Source organism: Peromyscus californicus, unplaced genomic scaffold (genome assembly GCF_007827085.1).
Source record: "Peromyscus californicus insignis strain IS unplaced genomic scaffold, ASM782708v3 Scaffold_14__1_contigs__length_90479793_seg_2, whole genome shotgun sequence".
Lineage (NCBI taxonomy): Eukaryota > Metazoa > Chordata > Mammalia > Rodentia > Cricetidae > Peromyscus > Peromyscus californicus.
Genome location: NW_026294436.1, coordinates 64,221,033 through 64,238,127, shown reverse-complemented (window position 1 = coordinate 64,238,127; position 17,095 = coordinate 64,221,033). Strand labels below are relative to the sequence as shown.

General features: G+C 46.2%; 1 long non-coding RNA gene across 1 annotated transcript; it reads right to left on the bottom strand.

The window, feature by feature from the left end:
- Nucleotides 1-954: 954 nt before the first annotated feature.
- On the bottom strand, nucleotides 955-15,667 carry LOC128110052 (uncharacterized). The gene is made up of 2 exons (XR_008218009.1): nucleotides 6,273-15,667; nucleotides 955-1,460 (listed from the first exon to the last, which is right to left on the bottom strand). It is a non-coding gene; the product is annotated as an uncharacterized LOC128110052 (long non-coding RNA).
- Between the last annotated feature and the right edge of the window lie 1,428 nt (nucleotides 15,668-17,095).

Below are 17,095 nucleotides of genomic sequence, written 5' to 3'. Positions count from 1 at the left end.
ACCCATATACACCTAAATAAATAAATAAATAGATAGATTGATAGATAGATAGATAGATAGATAGATAGATAGATAGATAGATAAATAAATAAATAAAATACCTGAAAAAATAGCTTATGATGAGGAAAAGGCTTGTTTGGTCTGCAGTTTGTGTAGTCCCAGCCTTTGATCTGGTGTGCCTATGGCTTTGGGTCTCTGGTGGTCGTTCTGGATGGTGATGACTGAAGGTCAAAGCAGAGCGAATTACTCACTTCATGACCCAGAAACGCAGGTGGAAGGGGGTGGCTGCTACACTCTCCCTTGTAGTCATTCCCGCAATGGTTTAAGGACTTCACGTTAGCAGCCCCCACCAAACCTTGCACTCCCTCCACACAGTAGTCCCCCAGAACCTCAGGGCCCGGGACTAACACAGAGGCACCAACCATCAGCAGAGGTAGGAGACTAGGAGGACTCTGACAGTTCTGCACCTGCCTTCCACCCAGAGCCCACCTTTTAACACGTGGGCCTTTGGTGGACACTCAACATCCAAGCTATAGCATGCTGTAGATATAAAACTACTCCTAAATTTAATTTTGTAATTGTGTGATCTGTATCCAGTACATGTAAAAAGCCATTTAATGCCATTCAGCAAGCATTCCCAGGGAGCCTCCTGTGTGTTAGGCTCTGAAATGAGATCTATGAATACATGGCTACAGCAAAGCATTGCTATCCCTAATTGGGGCGTAGATGGCTTAATTGCTGTCTATGTGGCAAATGAGGAGAGGAACTAACTCTAGGCAGAATAAGCAAGAGAAGACACTTGTTCCAGGTTGTACTGTTGGTGGTGTCAAACACTATGCTGAGAACCCTTGTGTTATGGGACAACTTTTAATTCATTAAAAAAGAGAGTCCAGAGAAGAAGCCAGTACTGGCCCCGATTAGCAGGGTTTAGATATGGAAGAATCAAGAGAGTAATTGAGATAATAACTATTTTAAGTAAACATTTTTAAAAATCACAATGAACAAAAAAATCAAAAGTTTAAATAAAGTCAGTGATTCTGAGCAAAGGTTCTCTGCCCAACGAGTGTAGAAAGCAATAACATAGCACCAGATGTGGACAAAGAGCTACATGGTAGATCAAGGGAGAAGGAGAGAAGCTTGCTCATCGGCCTAGGGGAGAAAGGAGAAACAGACACCTGGCTGGTTATTGTCAGATTGTAACAGGGAGTAAAAAATAAAGGAAGAAAAGACTGGTAGCATGGTTGGCACTAGCCAGCTGGGCCAGATGAAAACTACAGGTACTCGGGGTCGAGGGAGAGTCTCTGCCAGTAAAAGGCTTGTGTGTAAGCATGAGGACTGGAGTTAGATTCCAACCCCCATGGCTGGCCACTGCTTTGGAAAGGTAGAGACAGGAGGATAACTAGGGCTTGCTAGCCGGCCACTCAGGCCGAATCAGAGAGCTCCAGGTTCACCGAGAGACCCTGCCAAAAAAAAAAAAGAAAGGTTAGTGAGTTGGTTCAGCAGGTTTTGGCACCTGCCATTAAGCCTGGACCCTAGTTCAATCCCAGGGACACATTTGGTAGACAGAAAGAACCAACCACACACACACACACACACACACACACACACACACACACACACACACACACTAAACAAACAAACAAATAAATAAGTGTAATAAATAGAGGTGCCAGAGCATGAGATGTCTGCCAGGAAAAGCTGCAGACCAGGAGTGGAACAGCCCAAGAGAGACGTGTGTTGCAGGCAGCAGAGCTCAAAGGACAGCACCATCCAGGTCCTCTGACCTCAGACACGCAGCTACAGGATGTGGAGTTTGCCCTGCTGGGTTTCAGTCTTGCTTTGGTCCAGTACTTCCTCACTATGCCCCCATTCCTCCCTTTTGGAATGGTAATGTATATTCTGTGCCATGGTGTGTTGGAAGTGTGTGATTTGCTTTTTGATTTTCCAAGGGGTTACAGTTAAGAAATTGCTTTGCGTTTCCGAAGAGGCTTGGACTTTAGAACATTGTGGAGTCTGTGATAGACTGTGGGGACTTTTGACGTTGGACTGAGTGCATTTGTATTATGATATGGCCAGGAGCTATGGGAGCTGAGGAGTGAAATGTGGCAGTTTGCATGAGAATGGCCCCCATAGGCCTGCATGTTTGAATATTTGGTCCCTAGTTGGTGGCTATTTGGGGAGGATTAGGAGATGTGGCCTTGTTGGAGGAAGTGTGTCACTGGAGGTGGGATTTGAGGTTTCAAAAGACTATTACCATTTTGAGTTAGTTCTCTGTCTCTACTTGTGATCAAGACAGGAGCTCTCAGCTGTTGCTGCACTCTCTACAGTTGTTCCACTATCATGGATCCTAAACCTTTACAACTACAGGATGGATTAAATTCTGTCTGTTATAAGTGGCCTTGGTCATGGTGGCTTTGTTTTGTTTTGTTTTTTTCTCAGCAATGGAAAAGTATCTAAGACAGCTGTTTTCTGTTTCTATGACAAATGCCTAAAACTAAGAACTTTAAAAACAACAAAAATTACTTAGCTCAATATTAAAGACCAAAAGTTTGCCGGGCGGTGTAGCTAGAGTTTTCCTGCCTGGCCCACAGTCAGGACAAATCTCTCTCACCCGCCAGTCCCACAGCTGCTCAGACCCAACCAAGCAAACACAGAGACTTATATTGGTTACAAACTGTATGGCCGTGACAGGCTTCTTGCTAACTGTTCTTACAGCTTAAATTAATCCATTTCTATAAATCTATACCTTGCCACGTGGCTCGTGGCTTACTGGCATCTTCACATGCTGTTTGTCATCGTGGCAGCTGGCAGTGTCTCTGACTCAGCCTTCCACTTCCCAGCTTTATTCTCCTCCTTGTCCCGCCTATACTTCCTCCTGCCTGACTACGGGCCAATCAGTGTTATATTTATTAACCAATCAGAGCAACACATTTGCCATACAGAACATCCCACAGCACTTCCCCTTTTCTTTTTTTTTCAAAAAGGAAGGTTTTAACCTTAACAAAGTAAAATTACATATAATTTGGGAATTTGGGCGTAGCTTCTCTTACTACTTCCTGCTGGAGGGGGATGCTGTATCTTATGGGGACACAAAGAAAATTTTAGGATTATGGAATAGTCTATGAGGCTGTATTGTCTGAGCCAGTTGCCTTCAAACCATTCTGGATGTTGAATCATCTGGGCCATGATGTTATCAGAGACCTTTCAGGGGATCTTGGCTGGTCAAACCTGATGTATCTTAATCTGGAACAAATCCATAGCCTCTTGCTTTCTGTGGAAACAAAAGCAGAGTCTCCTTTCGAAAGCAACACATCCTTACATCCAAATTTTGAAGTCAAGGTATCTTTAAAATATACATTTTGGCATAACTCAACAGCTTTTACAATCAAATGTTTTTCTACAGTTAAAAATCCCAAAGACAACACAATCCAGATTCTCTGTGTAATATTCATCTTTACGTGGCTTATTTTTTATATTAATTTTACTGTCTCTTTAAAGACTTTATTTTTTAAAACTATGTATTTGTTTCTATAACTGTATATATCACCTTTTTTGTCTCTTTCAAGCCTACGTATATTTTACACACATTGTAAACTATTACATCTGAATCTGTCTTATTGTGAATCTATTGCTTTAAACTGCAGCATTTCTAAGACTGAAACAGCAGCTGTGGCTGCTGGCTCCGCCCACCTCAGCTTCCCAACATGGCGGTGTTATGTTTACCTCTAGCTCTGGGAGCTATCGTGGGTCTATGCTTTTATCCAAGCAGTGTGTAGCCCAGAAACCTCTTTTTTTTTTTTTTTTTTTTTTTTTTTTTTTTATACTAGCAAAGGCTAAATCCACCACGCAGCTTAATGTGCCACTTGCAGAGGCCTCATTCCCACCATACTGCAGGTCAAACACACATGTCAGGAACCTGCCATAGTAGCTCAAACATGCAGGCTGCCGCTAACTTGAGAGCAACAACTAGGAAGTTGTTTTTGCCTCCGTTTTAGAATCTTTTTGCTCAGGTTTTAGGTGGAAACTCTTGCCAACACGTTGGGCACCATTTGTAGCTAGAGTTTTCCTGCCTGGCCCACAGTCAAGACAAATCTCTCTCACCTGCCAGTCCCACAGCCACTCAGACCCAACCAAGTAAACACAGAGACTTATATTGGTTACAAACTGTATGGCCGTGGCAGGCTTCTTGCTAACTGTTCTTACAGCTTAAATTAATCCATTTCTATAAATCTATACCTTGCCACGTGGCTCGTGGCTTACTGGCATCTTCACATGCTGTTTGTCATCGTGGTAGTGGTAGTGGTGGTGCACATCTTTTTTTTTTTTTTTTTTGGTTTTTCGAGACAGGGTTTCTCTATGTAGCTTTGTGCCTTTCCTGGAACTCACTTGGTAGCCCAGGCTGGCCTCAAACTCACAGAGATCTGCCTGGCTCTGCCTCCCGAGTGCTGGGATTAAAGGCGTGTGCCACCACCGCCTGGCCAGGTGGTGCACATCTTTAATCCCAGCTCTCAGGAGGCAGAGGCAGGTGGATCTCTGTGAGTTTGCCAGCCTGGTCAACAGAGTGAGTTCCAGGACAGCCAAAGCTACACAGAGAAACCCCGTCTAGAAAAACAACAAAAAAACTCAAACAAACGAAGACCAAAAGTTCCAGTGTAGACCGCCCTAACTGCTTAGTCTCTGGTTCGGGTGAGCCGTCTGTTTATGTCACAAAGACACAGAAAGGAAAACAGTGTCAGAGTGCTTGTTCAGCATGCACGAGGCACTCGGGCTGAAAATAGAAAAAACAAAAGAGCACAGGAGAGAGACAGACAGACTGACTGCTTCATCCTCCCACTCTGATGAGCACTACCAAGGGGTCCTCAGGAACTGCACTGGTCTGCCCAAGAGCAATGCCTGAGCACCTGGCTCCTACTGGCCCTGCTTTTCAGTATTTCAACACTTTTCTTATCACTGCACTTGGACCGAGCACCAACACATGAACCCTTGGGAAACATGCCGAAACCACATCCAAACCATAGCACAGATAGTGTCCAGATCCGCTTCAAAGTAATTCAGGACACGTATTGGCATCAAACGTTAAAAAATATCCCTGTGTCCCAGATATGACAGTGTTATCTGGATGATATTTAAATGAAAACTTTAAATAGTCCTAAAATGATTAATTCTAAGAATGTATACTGTGCTGGCTAGTTTTATTCCACTTGACACAAACTAGAGTCATTTTGAAAGAGGGGAACTCAGGTGAGCAAATGTCCCCAACAGATTGGCCTGTGGTGTGTTTTCTTGATTGACGACTGATGTGGGAAGGCCCAGCTCACTGAGGTAAGTGCTACCCCTGGGCTGGTGCTCCTGGGTGCTAAATACGAAGGCAGGTTGAGCAAGTCATGAGGAGCAAGCCAGTAAGTGGCATTCTTCATGGCCTCTGCCTCAGTTTCTGTCTCCAGGTTCCTGCCCTGACATCCTCATGATGAACTATCGTGTGTAAGTGTAAGTAAAATAAGCCCTTTCCTCCCCAACTTACTTGTGGTCTTGGTGTTTTATCACAGCAATAGAAACCCCAACTAAGACACATTCTTATTTTTATCGTATGTTGACTTCAGCTAATTACCCACCCACACCTAGCTGTCAGACACACTATTTCTGTAGTTTCCATCTGTTGCCTCCACCACACGTGAGTTGCCAAATTCCATATGTGATGTGATGCATGGTCACCAGGGAAGACTGTATTTTGTTTGTCTGTCAATGACACCCATCTCTGTCTTCCAGGAACATATTTGACAGACATAGGCTCCAGCCCTCACCCCCACTAGACCCAGGCTCTGTTAGCCCCCAGGTCATAGCTTTAGGCATTTATCATAGCTTAGGAAGGGCTGGACCCCACTGGCTTTAGGCCTTCCTTCTCTTCTTCACTCTTACTTCCTCATACACATTAATGAATGTAGCTAGAAGTTTTCCTGTGTCCCACCCAGCAGCTCGGTCCCTCAGCTGCTTATAAAATAATCGGGAGGCAGAGGCAGGCGGATCTCTGTGAGTTCGAGGCCAGCCTGGACTACAAAGCGAGTTCCAGGAAAGGCACAAAGCCACACAGAGAAACCCTGTCTAAAAATAATAATAATAATAATAATAATAATAATAATAATAATAATAATAATCATTCAGAGGCTTATATTAATTATAACTGCTGGCCATTACCTCAGACTTATTACAGACTAGCTCTTAACACTTAAATTAACCCATAACTCTTATTTATGTTTAGTCACATGGCTTGGTACCTTTTCTCAGTTCTGCCTTCACATCTTGCTTCCTCTGTGTCTGGCTGGCGACTCCTAACTCTGCCCTTCCTCTTCCCAGAATTCTCTTTGTCTGCTCATCCCACCTATACTTCCTGCCTGGTTACTGGCCAATCAGCATTTTATTTATCAACCAATCAGAGCAACACATTCACAGCATACAGAACGATATCACCCATCAAATGAATGCTTCATTTCCCAAATAGTTTTTTATTAATTTTTCCCTGTGTGTTACATGAATTTAACACGAATGCATACAAAACCCTAAGTGTTTGTAAGAATTGTAAAAACCTAAATATTGTAATGAACATTTCAAATGATGCACATCCCACGATCATATGGGTGATATGGCCTACAAAAAGTGATGACATCGATACAGAAAGTGTCATGGGGTGAGGGCTGTGGTTCCTAAATTAATGAAAATTATTTACTTGCCAGTATAGTTTTATGAACATAAAACTTTTCGCATAAAATATTTTAATTATTTATATATAAAAAACTTGGATTTACATGTGTTGGAGGTCCTGTGTGGAGTGGTTTGGGGTTTGTGTTTTATTTGCACAGTTCTTTTTTTGGGCTCGTCTGTGAAGAGGAGTCTTGCTTTCCTGGGTCTGGTTTTATCACGAGAAGAACTCAGTAAGTCACTAGGTGGAGCTCTTTGGTTCTTCTTGCCCAAAGACTGTGTGGTTTCCTTGGCACACACACTTCCCAATACAAAGGCCCCTGGGCACTCTGATAACCCTTCCCACCACCTTGATTAGATGCAGTGACTGTGCCCCGCTGTGTCTTGAGCATAAGGCTCCTTTGAAGCCTGGTTCAGGACACGGATGACGTCTGGTTCACTCTCTTGGAGAGGTCAACTTTGTAAACTACGCTTTTCTTTGTCTTCCTCCTCTCCTCCTCCTGTCCATTTCCTTCCTCCCGTGACCCCTCCTCATCAAGACCATTCTCACCATGTAGTCCAGGCTGGCTTCGAATTCTCTTCCCAGTTTTCTGTCTCAGCCCACTGAATACTGGGATCAGAGGTGTACACCACCGCTTCTTGCGGAACACTGTTTGGACCAGCAGAAGCATTAGCCAAACACAAAAGGCCAGTTTTGCCTTTTTTGCTGTTTTGCCCATTTGTGTTAATGTATGAGGGACAAAGGAATACAGTGTAAGCATGGACAGCAGCGGATAATGTTCCTCTTCCTGCTCAGCCACTGAATTGCGCATGCCTGGCATGGGAGACGTGCAAGCACCCCATGGAAGACATTGTAAAGTGCTTACTAATACCTAGCAATCAATATTAATGTGCAAATTTTCTGTCTGTTTACCGCTCCTCTCTGAGGTACCTGAGCATCTGTATTAGTCAGGGTTCTCTAGAGGAACAGAACTGATAGAAGGAGGCGCCACAGGGCTCAAAGGCCAGCATGAATGCTCCTATCTCCTTCCTGTAGTGGGCAAGAAGCACATGCCCCCAGGGCTGTTTTGTTCACAAATTCCCCCCTCTGTCCTACACACATTGAGTGCTACCAACAGCCAAGAAATAGAAACTGGCAAAAGTGAACCCTGGTTTTCTGACCGCTTGCTTGGGACCGCCAGTCTGGGTGGAGCTGGAGACAGGAAGCTCAGGGCTTGAGGGAAGGTCTGTTGTATAGTGAGACGGAGTGTAGGTCAGGAACAGCCAAACCAAGGCAAAGGGTGGCCTCAGTTTCTCAGTCTGTACCAGGGTCAGCTCTGTAAGGACCTCAGAAGTAAGAATCAGTTACTCCACTTGCTTCGCTACCCCGAAAGCGACAGTCACGATGCCACTTCATGGGCAATGCCACTGGTGACGGCTATCATCCGGCATAAGGAAAGAACAGTGAGGGGACAGGCTGTAATGAGCTGAGGAGATGCGGGAGAGCAGGGGCTGGACAGACCTACGTTTAGTACTAGCTCAACCTGAGGCGATTTCAGTGACCTTGGTCATACCATTCGCAGACTCTGAGCTGGAAGGCAGAGTTAACTCTTGTTCTGTTCCGGAGGATGTATTTTGCAGGAATTAGGGCACAAAAGTCTGAGTTCATTTTCTGACTCAGCCACTTTCTGAGTGTGTGCCTGTGGGATGTCCCCGAATCTCACGGAGCTGCTTCAGTTCTTATGTAAGGTTGTACGACCTCATAGACTGGCATGAACTTAAGTCAGGTAACAGTTGTCACCAGGGCTGGAACACAGTGGGACTCAACTAGTGTTTTTCCCAGCTTAACTCAAGCAGCCCTTGCTACCAAGAGACAGCCCAAACATGTAGCCTGCTGTGTTCCTCAGGAATGGTGCTTGTTGGCCTTGTTGCCACAAAAATTTAAATATCAAGAGGTCATGGATCATGTTGCCTAGCGCTGAGTCCAGCACACAGAAAGCACAGAATAAACAAATCTCTGCCAACACACAGACAGAAATATACATGCCTTGACACATCCGCCCATCAGGCCGATCCTGGAGAAACTATTACTCTAGGCCTATAAATTCTGGAATGTTTACTTTCCTGAGATACTCCTGTGACTAGAGTGGACCTGTGGCTAGTAATAATGGAGAAGGAGAGCATTTAGAGGCAAGTCTCGACTGGCCGTCCTCTGCACACAGACTGAGAGGAAGACCTTTCTCCTGTGTGTTAGTACTTTTCTGTTGCTGTGACCAAAGGCCACAACTGAGAGCAAGTTACAGAAGAAAGAAGGTTGTCGTCGTTTTCTTTTTGCCTTGTGGTTCCGGAGGATTAGTTAGTTGTCTGTCACGGCAGCAGAGAGAAGTAGAGAGAACTGGAAGTGGGGTGCAGCTACAAACTGATGCCCTTCCTCCAGCAAGGATCTACATCCTGAAAGTTCCATAACCTCCCCAAATAGCTACGAACTTGGGGTCAAGTGTTAAAATACATGGGTCTATAGGGGACACTTTTTCAAACCACCACACCCTGCTCTCAGGTGTTCCAGCTGGGGCTGGGGGTTGGGGGTCGTTTGTTTTCCCAGACAGGGTCTCCTATAACCCAGGCTGGCTTTGAACTCACCAAGAATGACCTTGAATTTCTGACCCTCTGCCCTACCCCCAACTGCTGGGGTAGCCCTGTATCACCTTGCCCAGAAATGTGCATGGGCATCAAACCCAGGGCTTCACAGATGCTAGGCAATCTCTCTCTGTGAACCTGGGCTATCTCCCTCCAGTCCTGAATTCCTACTGTGCTGTGAAAGAGCCTCAGCTGAGCATTCTGAAAGCCGTGTTTCAGGCAGTGTGAGAAGACGGCACTGTGGTCCTTGCCCTATGCCCTGTGCCCTGTGTGATGTGTCATCACGAAGTGAGACATTTCTGGAAGATCCCAGAAAAAGGACACGAGAAGCTAAAGTGAAAGACAGAGACCTCTGTGCCCGTCCGTCTCAAGCCTGGAACCTGCAGTCTGCGGCATGCATGCTTGAGAGTGAGCCTCATCCCATGCCTGGCCTTTGGAATCAACTTCTTTGTGGGAAAGCAACTTGTGCCACTGAGCACGAATGCACGGGGCTATTTCGAGCCACCACCCTCTGGAATCATGACAGTCTAACTTGTATAACTGGAAGTAGGTCATCAAGTAATCTCTTCCCAGTGACAGAAAAAATGCATCTGCAGAACCCATGAAGGCGAGCGTGAAGGCCTGGCCTTACCCTTTGCTAACCCACCCACAATCCCCTGGAAAATGGAGACACAACAGGTGGGTTAAGTGGATTGTGCATTTGCCTTCGTAACACGTCAGCTCCCATCTGGCTGCACATACACACAATGTGGTAAAATGACCAAGTCCCCTGGTTCTTTTATTGGCATTATCATAGCTGTTGGTGGTTGTCATAGAAACCAGCAGAGGTGTCATGACTTCTCTCTCCCAGCCAGAGAAAGACCTAAAGTTATTCTGATCTGAGCCTTTTAAAAATAGAAACTGCCTTAAACTAGATAGACAGCCTAAGAGTTCTGTCTGCTTTGAAGATGTTTTGCCGCATGATTTTTTTTAATTTGCAATTTGTCATAAATTTTAATTAAAAAAATAGAAAGAAAAATGTTGAGGGGCTGGGGAGATGGCTCAGGTAGTACAGTATTTGCCTTGCAAACACAAGGACCTGAATTTGTTCCCCAGAACCCATGTTTAAAATCCTATACTATGACTGGGCAGTGGTGGCGCACGCCTTTAATCCCAGCACTCAGGAGGCAGAGGCAGGTGGATCTCTGTGAGTTCGAGGCCAGCCTGGTCTACAGAGCGAATTCCAGGAAAGGCACAAAGCTACACAGAGAAACTCTGTCTCGAAAAATCAAAAAAAAAAAAAAAATCCGATACTATGTCATGCTTTTGTAATCCCAGCATAGGGGGAGGCAGAGACAGGAAGATCCACAGTGCTCATGGGCTGGCCAGCCTAGCCTATTTGTTGGGTCTTAGGCCAGAGAGAGAGGGACTCCGGCTCAAAAAGTAAGTATACTGCTCCCCAGTAACAACAGCTTAGGTTGTCTTCTGGCTTCCACACAAGGCACACACACACACACACACACACACACACACACACACACACACACACACACGAATGTGAACACATGCACACATGTACAGAAAAAAATATAAAAAGAAAATGTTTTTGTTTCTTTCCAGCTACCCAGAGTGTAATAATTCACCAAGAACTGGTTTAAGTCAGGTGTGGTAGTGACAGGCTTACAATTCCAGTGCTTGGGAGACAGAAGCAGGGGGATCAGAAGTTGGAGGCCCACCTTTGCTACACAGGGAGTTTGAAACTGACCTGGGTTACATGAACCTCATATAAAATAAAAAATCAAAATGAAAACAGACCAACAATCGGTTCTAGTGGCATCCATTAGGTCTCTTCACTTGCTAGAGGCGGAAGCCTACATCAGTCGGAGTTAGAGGCATACTCACAAGCTTCTCTAGGGAGAAAGGATTTACACCACCTGAAATTTTTCGGGGCTTTGCTATAGTGTGGATCTTGAATATTCCAAGAAAGTTATGTGTTAAAATCTTGGTCCCCAGTTTTGAGGTCCTGGGTAATGACAAAACCTATGCGAGTTGGGACCTAGTGAGAGGTCTGCATGTGTCCTTGCAAGGGATTGTGGGAAGGCTGGTGAGGGGTGGTCAGCAGGCAAAGTACTTGCCGAAAAAGCCCAGTGACCGGAGTTCAACCCTGGAACCCAAGGTGGAAAGAGATGAACAGACTCCTGAAAGTTGTCTTCATCTGGCTTGTGAGGGTGTGCCCACACTCACACAGAGACACTCACATACACACAAACAGAAGCACATGTTTAGAAAGAAAGGCAAGGCAAGACAAGGCAAGGCAGGAGGGAAAAGATGGCTAGTGGGACCCCACCCTTTCCTCTTTGAGTTTTCTTCATACCTGGCCACGAGGTAAAGAGGCCTCTGTGCAATGTGCTCCCACCAGGATCTACTGTTCCATCCCATGTCCATGTCCAGGCAAACTGATCATGAACTGAACCTCAAAATCACAAGGGCTGGAGAGATGGCTCAGCGGTTATGAACACTGGCTGCTCTTCCAGAGGTCCTGAGTTCAATTCCCAGCACCCACATGCTGGCTCACAACCATCTATAATGAGATCTGGTGCCCCCTCTGGTCTGCAGGCATATGTGCAGGCAGAACACTGCGTACATAATAATTAAATAAATCCAAGAAAGAAAGTAAAAAGAAGGAAAACTGTTAGGAAAACTAGTTAGGAAAACTGCAAATATTAAAAAACAAAACAAAAAACACATGAGCCAAATAAACCTTCCTTCTTTCCAAGATCATTTGTCGCAGGCACTTGTTACGATAATGGATAGCTGGCTGACAGACTCAGCGACGGCATTGCCTGGTCTCATTTTGGCCTTTGTCACATGTGGGACCCTTTGGCAAAGATGTCACGATGACTGGTTCTCAAATCTCACATCCCTTCAGTTCTAGTTAGGGGTAGGGGTGAGATGGGTTCTGGGTGCCTTCTGGGCAGAATCTCTGCCAGCGTTTGAACCGGCTGCCCGGTGGGAAGTGTGAGGGGTGGTTCTTGGGGTGAGAGGAGCAGTAACTGCTGTCTTCCAGTGGATGGGCAAGAAAGGCCACCTCTACACGTTCACATCCCCTGCCCAGAGCTCATCTAGACCACTGAGTTGACCCTTAAATAGCCAGGTGTTGTAAAGGAGATGAAGAGTGCATTCTGGCTGGGCGGCGGTGGTGCATGACTTTAATCCCAGCACTCAGGAGGCAGAGTCAGGGGGATCTCTGTGAGTTCGAGGCCAGCCTGGTCTACAGAGTTCCAGGACATGCACCAAAACTACACAGAGAAACCCTGTCTCGAAAAACCAAGCCAAACCAAACAAAAACAAAAACAAAACAAAACAAAAACCAGGAGTGCATTCTGTCTCTGGTGTGTTGACACAAGTCGGCTTGCATATCTGTACCCGCCGAGAGAAAGACACCATGCATTTATACAGTTTCATTTGAGGAATCACTGTGACAGGGGAAGGATTAGCTGGGAAAACACTGAAAACCCTAAGGAACACAAGAAAAGCAGGTGTGAAAACCAACCCGAGGGCTGAGAGAGCACAGGCTCCCGACCCACACCCCAGGGTTGAGGTCTAGACCTGTGCAGACGTGACTCACTGAATGGCGGGGGAGCTGCTGTGGGGCCTCACGGAGAAATATCTGGAACTCTGCTCCTGAACATGCCATGCGCAGTTGTTTGCGGGGCCTTGTCCCGACCCCAGAGGGGTGTGCTATAAACAGCGCTGGGGTGAAAGGATTCCCCTGTTCAGGCTGTGCTGCCCTGGTGTGTCGTCACTGCGGGAGGAAGCTGGTGCCACGGAACTGACCTGAGCACCCCGGGTTACACCTACTCTCCAGGTGGAACTGAGTGTCCTGATTGCCTCACCAAAGCACCCAGCTTTGGGTAGTTGTCAGGAGGATCTCATCGTGTTTTATGTTAAGCTCGCCCTCTAGTGATGAGGGAGGCTAATCACCTGCATCCCAGCCAGCGAGGGCCCTGAAGGGGTGGGGTGGACCTTCGGAGAACCCAAGCACCCAGAGCAGACACCTTAGATGATCATAGCCATGTCAGGGGTGGGAAGAGGGAAGACAGAAGGTGTGCCTTCGGAAATGGAGCTGGAGCCTACTCCAGGGAAGGCCTCCAAGTCACTCAACCCCAAGAAGGACCGTCATGATTATTAGTGAACTCCCAGAAACTTCTAATTAGATTGAGATATAGAAACCGAAGTTCAGTCCAAGATGGTGTGTTCCAAGTCTATATATATAAAACATTTATATATTGAATCATTATTATATATTAAATTATATATAAATATATTAAATATATCGATCATTAATATATATTAAATATAATATATATTTATTTCTTGAATCACGAATTAATTCCACCAACAAGTGTTGGGATGTGGTAAGCCAGTGCTGGGGGCAAACGGTCTGGTGTGGTACACAGTAGGAGTGGGAACTGTTATGTGTCAGGACGGTGAGGGCTCACCGGGTCTGCCTCCGTCAGCTTTCCAATAGCGCAACAAATGCCCGCGGCAAATCAACTTTAAAAGGAAGGTTTGTTTTGGCTCACGGTTTCAGGGGTGGCCCATGTTGCTCTGGACAGTGGCAGCATGGTGTATCAAGGTGGGGACACGCTGTTTACCTTAAGGCATCCGGGAAGCAAAAGAGAGGAAGAGCAGGGGCTAGGGTCTTAAATCCCCTTCAGGGGCATGCCTCTAATGGCTGAAGACCTCCCACAAAAGTCTACCTTCTCTGTGTAGCTCTGGCTGTCCTGGAACTCATTCTGTACCAGACTGGCCTCCATCTCAGAGATCTGCCTGCCTCTGCCTCACAAGTGCTAGGAATAAAGGTGTGCGCCGCCTCCACCCTCTTTAAAATTTTTAATTATCTTTTAAAACAGATTATTTTCATTTATGTATATGAAACTTTTGCCTGTATGTATGTATGTATGTGCACCACATGCATGCAGTGCGCAAGGTGGGTCCTCTGCATTGGGGGTGAGATACAGATGGTGTGAACAATCATGTGGGAACTAAGCTGGGTCCTCTGGAATACCAACAAGTGTTCTGCACTGCTGAGCCATCTCTCCAGCCCAAGATTCCACCTTCTACAGATTCCGTCATCTCCCATAGATGAAAAGAGAAATCGTGTTTTCACGGTAATTCCCATTCTATCTGAGATATTTACTGGCTGGCAGAGCAGTGAGCTGACTCATGGGCCCTGTATTAATCTGGCTTTATGGGTATAAAGCCATATTCCCAAAGAGGCAGGAATTTTAACTTGACTGGAGTCAAGCCAAACACTCCCCAACAGCACTAGTCCAAAGGGCTGAACGGATGAAATAGGATTAGTAAACGTTGTCCATGTAGTGCCGGTGGCAGGCCATGCCTGGAAATGAAGCCTCACTTTCAATGCCGCTCTCCTCAGTAGACAGGGCTCTGGAGTTGGTTTATCAATGGCTTGCTAAAGGCTAGCTCCAGGACACTCACCTTGTGCCCAGTTTTAGAGCCCAGCCATTGGCTCTCAGGGGGCAGCGGCAGCCTATCCAGGGCGACTCACAAACTCCGGAAAGATGACAGGCATTGAAGTGGCTTGTCAGTGATTCTTGTGGTATAAGGGACTACGAAAATTTAACTGTAGAGTTAAGAAGCATTGCTGGGAGAGACAAAACTATTCTTCCACCCCATGCCTGGCTCCCACTGCCTTAACTGTCATTTTGAAAATGTAGTTGTTGGAGACAGGCTCTTGTGTGCCTCCCAGCCTGGGGTGGAGCCTCTATCTAGTGGTGCGCTTCCCTGGGGTCTTGGTTCAGATTGGAAAGTTTCTGGACTTATGAGGCAAGAGCCACCATCTCCAAAAGGCACAGAATGGATGGCTGATTTCCCTCTGGAGCTCTTCAGGCCTGAATTCTGACCTGCCTGTTTGTCCTTGTCGAAGTAAGAATACTTTTTTTTTTTTTTCATTTTTACCACAGCGTTCCACGGAAGAACTGAAAATATTATTGAAAACAGAAATAGCATTAGAGACAGGACCTAGGACAGGCAAGGAGGGGTGGAGGAGGAGGGGCACGTGGTCCCTAAACTCCTGCACGTGTGCGGTGCGTGGCACACTCTGGAAGCTGAGATGGCCATCTCGTGGGGTCACAGAGGGGCTGAGGTGGCATGTTTTCCACGAGATCTGCCTCTGGGCAGTTGGGGAAGGCAGAGCCTGTTCAAGGTCTGTTCAGAAAGGGAGCTCTCCTCTCTGTCAGTCACCTGGAATTTTTGTTTTTATAGTCTCAAGGTTTTCCATTTTTGTTTCCACTTAAGTTATTGATGGCTTATATGTTTATGCCCTACCAGACTATAACCAGCAAAAGACAGAAAACCACTCGTGTGTGCTCACTCACAAGCATGGTTGCTAAAATCCTGTGGTCTCTCAGGCTTTTCCTTCAAGTATATGTGTATGTATGTATGTGTGTATGTATGTATGTATATAATTTATTATTATTTATGTGCATTGATGTTCTGCATATATGTCTATGTGAAGGTGTCAGGTCCCCTGGAACTGGAGTTACAGACAGTTGTGAGCTGCCATATGGGAGCTGGGAATTGAACCTGGGTCCTCTGGAAGAGCAGCCTGTACTCTTAACCACTGGGCCATCTCTCCAGCTCCTTCCTTCAACTCTTCTTTTTACAAGTTCAGGGGGCTTTGTGGATGAGCAGGTGAATGTGACTGAGCTGCACCCCTGGTTTGGATCTGCTGGGAGGAGCAGTCAGTTCGATGTGTCAGCGGGTGAACGTCCTTGAAGCCTGGACCTGAGTGCTACCTCAGAGACACACACGGTGGAGGGAGTGAACCAACTTCTGAAAGACGTTCTCTGAGCTCCATATACAAACCACACCTGCACACACACACACACACACACACACACACACACACACACACACACACACACACACACACACAACAACCCAAATAAATAAGTGCAATAAGAATTAACAAAGCAGAGGAGAACAAGTCAACAAGCCCTTGCTTTTACTTCCCATGGTGCCTAAGGAGCTCCAGGAAGGGGATCTCCCAGGTCACAGCTCATTCCGTTTTAGGAGTCCTGTGTCACCAGAGGCTGTGGCTCTGTAGAGACCTCACTGCCTGCTCCTGCCCAGCCCTTTCCCACTCTTTCGCCAATTCATCACTCTGGAGAGGAGAGGCCAGCAGGACTCGGCTGGCACTACTGCACTTCTATTTACGAGTAATGATTTTAAACACAAGATGGGATTAGTCTCTGACGAAGAGGTCAGGGGGGAGCAAATCTCTCATCAAGAGGGATGCTGTTTCTCCCAGGGGAAACGCAAGTGCGTGGACGTGCCTGGCTGGGGAACAGCAGGTGGGATAGGGAACAAACCCTCGTCCACTTGTCATCCTTTTCCACAGCGATTAATCGAGTGTTGGACCCAGGTGCAGCCAGTGTGCCAACAGAAGACCCAGGAGCTATAACAAAATGGGTCTCGATGCCGTATCTCACATACGGTGTTTAGCTGATGTTGCCTAAAACCGGAGAAGAGATCACACAGTCCTGTGTCCAGAGAAACAGGACGTGGGGACACATTTGCCAGACTTTTTTTTTTTTTTATTTCAGGTACATACTTTTTCATTTTTGGGGTGTGTGTGTGCATGTTGTATGTACCCATATATGTGTGTGTGTGTGTACATGTAGTCCAGAGGACAATCTCAGAGGTCACTCCTCGGGGGTTGACTTGTCGGCTTCTGTAGTGAGTACCTGTACTCTCTTTGGCCCAATTATATTTTTGG